Source organism: Strix aluco, unplaced genomic scaffold (genome assembly GCF_031877795.1).
Source record: "Strix aluco isolate bStrAlu1 unplaced genomic scaffold, bStrAlu1.hap1 HAP1_SCAFFOLD_33, whole genome shotgun sequence".
Taxonomy (NCBI): domain Eukaryota; kingdom Metazoa; phylum Chordata; class Aves; order Strigiformes; family Strigidae; genus Strix; species Strix aluco.
Genome location: NW_027436647.1, coordinates 232,715 through 237,086, shown reverse-complemented (window position 1 = coordinate 237,086; position 4,372 = coordinate 232,715).

Genomic DNA, 4,372 nt, shown 5'->3' with positions numbered 1-4,372 from the left:
CCCTGCTAGCACCTTCTCTGTGCCTGGGCAGCAGAAGTGTTCACTTTACTTCGCAAGAATCGCTTTTCTGCAGAAAACACTAACACTTGTTCAGAACAAAAGAAAGCACAGAGCCCCAGATTTGCTGTTGTTCTGGAGAGCTTGCAGAGCACTGGGGAAAGGCAGGCAGAGAATTCCCTGCTAGCACCTTCTCTGTGCCTGGGAAGCAGAAGTGTTCACATTGCTTCGCAGAATCGCTTTTGTGCAGAAAACACTAACACTTGTTCAGAACAAAAGAAAGCACAGAGCCCCAGATTTGCTGTTGTTCTGGAGAGCTTGCAGAGCACTGGGGAAAGGCAGGCAGAGAATTCCCTGCTAGCACCTTCTCTGTGCCTGGGAAGCAGAAGTGTTCACATTGCTTCGCAGAATCGCTTTTCTGCAGAAAACACTAACACTTGTTCAGAACAAAAGAAAGCACAGAGCCCCAGATTTTATGTTGTCCTGGAGAGCTTGCAGAGCACTGGGGAAAGGCAGGCAGAGAATTCCCTGCTAGCACCTTCTCTGTGCCTGGGAAGCAGAAGTGTTCACATTGCTTCGCAGAATCGCTTTTGTGCAGAAAACACTAACACTTGTTCAGAACAAAAGAAAGCACAGAGCCCCAGATTTGCTGTTGTTCTGGAGAGCTTGCAGAGCACTGGGGAAAGGCAGGCAGAGAATTCCCTGCTAGCACCTTCTTTGTGCCTGGGAAGCAGAAGTGTTCACATTGCTTCGGAAGAATCGCTTTTGTGCAGAAAACACTAACACTTGTTCAGAACAAAAGAAAGCACAGAGCCCCAGATTTGCTGTTGTTCTGGAGAGCTTGCAGAGCACTGGGGAAAGGCAGGCAGAGAATTCCCTGCTAGCACCTTCTCTGTGCCTGGGAAGCAGAAGTGTTTACATTGCTTCGCAGAATCGCCTTTGTGCAGAAAACACTAACACTTGTTCAGAACAAAAGAAAGCACAGAGCCCCAGATTTTATGTTGTCCTGGAGAGCTTGCAGAGCACTGGGGAAAGGCAGGCAGGGAATTCCCTGCTAGCACCTTCTCTGTGTCTGGGAAGCAGAAGTGTTTACATTGCTTCGCAGAATCGCTTTTGTGCAGAAAACACTAACACTTGTTCAGAACAAAAGAAAGCACAGAGCCCCAGATTTGCTGTTGTTCTGGAGAGCTTGCAGAGCACTGGGGAAAGGCAGGCAGAGAATTCCCTGCTAGCACCTTCTCTGTGTCTGGGAAGCAGAAGTGTTTACATTGCTTCGCAGAATCGCTTTTGTGCAGAAAACACTAACAATTGTTCAGAACTAAAGAAAGCACAGAGCCCCAGATTTGCTGTTGTTCTGGAGAGCTTGCAGAGCACTGGGGAAAGGCAGGCAGAGAATTCCCTGCTAGCACCTTCTCTGTGCCTGGGAAGCAGAAGTGTTCACATTGCTTCGCAGAATCGCCTTTGTGCAGAAAACACTAACACTTTTTCAGAACAAAAGAAAGCACAGAGCCCCAGATTTTATGTTGTCCTGGAGAGCTTGCAGAGCACTGGGGAAAGGCAGGCAGAGAATTCCCTGCTCGCAGCTTCTCTGTGCCTGGGAAGCAGAAGTGTTCACATTGCTTCACAGAATCGCTTTTCCGCAGAAAACACTAACACTTGTTCAGAACAAAAGAAAGCACAGAGCCCCAGATTTTATGTTGTCCTGGACAGCTTGCAGAGCACTGGGGAAAGGCAGGCAGAGAATTCCCTGCTCGCACCTTCTCTGTGCCTGGGAAGCAGAAGTGTTCACATTGCTTCGCAGAATCGCTTTTGTGCAGAAAACACTAACACTTGTTCAGAACAAAAGAAAGCACAGAGCCCCAGATTTGCTGTTGTTCTGGAGAGCTTGCAGAGCACTGGGGAAAGGCAGGCAGAGATTTCCCTGCTAGCACCTTCTCTGTGTCTGGGAAGCAAAGGTGTTTACATTGCTTCGCAGAATCGCTTTTGTGCAGAAAACACTAACAATTGTTCAGAACTAAAGAAAGCACAGAGCCCCAGATTTGCTGTTGTTCTGGAGAGCTTGCATAGCACTGGGGAAAGGCAGGCAGAGAATTCCCTGCTAGCACCTTCTCTGTGCCTGGGAAGCAGAAGTGTTCACATTGCTTCGCAAGAATCGCTTTTCTGCAGAAAACACTAACACTTGTTCAGAACGAAAGAAAGCACAGAGCCCCAGATTTTATGTTGTCCTGGAGAGCTTGCAGAGCACTGGGGAAAGGCAGGCAGAGAATTCCCTGCTAGCACCTTCTCTGTGCCTGGGAAGCAGAAGTGTTCACATTGCTTCGCAGAATCGCTTTTGTGCAGAAAACACTAACACTTGTTCAGAACAAAAGAAAGCACAGAGCCCCAGATTTGCTATTGTTCTGGAGAGCTTGCAGAGCACTGGGGAAAGGCAGGCAGAGAATTCCCTGCTAGCACCTTCTCTGTGCCTGGGAAGCAGAAGTGTTCACATTGCTTCGCAGAATCGCTTTTGTGCAGAAAACACTAACACTTGTTCAGAACAAAAGAAAGCACAGAGCCCCAGATTTTATGTTGTCCTGGAGAGCTTGCAGAGCACTGGGGAAAGGCAGGCAGAGAATTCCCTGCTAGCACCTTCTCTGTGCCTGGGAAGCAGAAGTGTTCACATTGCTTCGCAGATTCGCTTTTGTGCAGAAAAAACTAACACTTGTTCAGAACTAAAGAAAGCACAGAGCCCCAGATTTGCTGTTGTCCTGGAGAGCTTGCAGAGCACTGGGGAAAGGCAGGCAGAGAATTCCCTGCTAGCAGCTTCTCTGTGCCTGGGAAGCAGAAGAGTTCACATTGCTTCGCAGAACCGCTTTTCTGCAGAAAACACTAACACTTGTTCAGAACAAAAGAAAGCACAGAGCCCCAGAGTTTATGTTGTCCTGGAGAGCTTGCAGAGCACTGGGGAAAGGCAGGCAGAGAATTCCCTGCTAGCACCTTCTCTGTGCCTGGGAAGCAGAAGTGTTCACATTGCTTCGCAGAATCGCTTTTCTGCAGAAAACACTAACACTTGTTCAGAACAAAAGAAAGCACAGAGCCCCAGATTTTATGTTGTCCTGGAGAGCTTGCAGAGCACTGGGGAAAGGCAGGCAGAGAATTCCCTGCTAGCACCTTCTCTGTGCCTGGGAAGCAGAAGTGTTCACATTGCTTCGCAGAATCGCTTTTGTGCAGAAAACACTAACACTTGTTCAGAACAAAAGAAAGCACAGAGCCCCAGATTTGCTATTGTTCTGGAGAGCTTGCAGAGCACTGGGGAAAGGCAGGCAGAGAATTCCCTGCTAGCACCTTCTCTGTGCCTGGGAAGCAGAAGTGTTCACATTGCTTCGCAGAATCGCTTTTGTGCAGAAAACACTAACACTTGTTCAGAACTAAAGAAAGCACAGAGCCCCAGATTTTATGTTGTCCTGGAGAGCTTGCAGAGCACTGGGGAAAGGCAGGCAGAGAATTCCCTGCTAGCACCTTCTCTGTGCCTGGGAAGCAGAAGTGTTCACATTGCTTCGCAGATTCGCTTTTGTGCAGAAAAAACTAACACTTGTTCAGAACTAAAGAAAGCACAGAGCCCCAGATTTGCTGTTGTCCTGGAGAGCTTGCAGAGCACTGGGGAAAGGCAGGCAGAGAATTCCCTGCTAGCAGCTTCTCTGTGCCTGGGAAGCAGAAGTGTTCACATTGCTTCGCAGAACCGCTTTTCTGCAGAAAACACTAACACTTGTTCAGAACAAAAGAAAGCACAGAGCCCCAGAGTTTATGTTGTCCTGGAGAGCTTGCAGAGCACTGGGGAAAGGCAGGCAGAGAATTCCCTGCTAGCACCTTCTCTGTGCCTGGGAAGCAGAAGTGTTCACATTGCTTCGCAGAATCGCTTTTCTGCAGAAAACACTAACACTTGTTCAGAACAAAAGAAAGCCCAGAGCCCCAGATTTCATGTTGTCCTGGAGAGCTTGCAGAGCACTGGGGAAAGGCAGGCAGAGAATTCCCTGCTAGCACCTTCTCTGTGCCTGGGAAGCAGAAGTGTTCACATTGCTTCGCAGAATCGCTTTTGTGCAGAAAACACTAACACTTGTTCAGAACAAAAGAAAGCACAGAGCCCCAGATTTTATGTTGTCCTGGAGAGCTTGCAGAGCACTGGGGAAAGGCAGGCAGAGAATTCCCTGCTAGCACCTTCTCTGTGCCTGGGAAGCAGAAGTGTTCACATTGCTTCGCAGAATCGCTTTTCTGCAGAAAACACTAACACTTGTTCAGAACAAAAGAAAGCACAGAGCCCCAGATTTTATGTTGTCCTGGAGAGCTTGCAGAGCACTGGGGAAAGGCAGGCAGAGAATTCCCTGCTAGCACCTTCTCT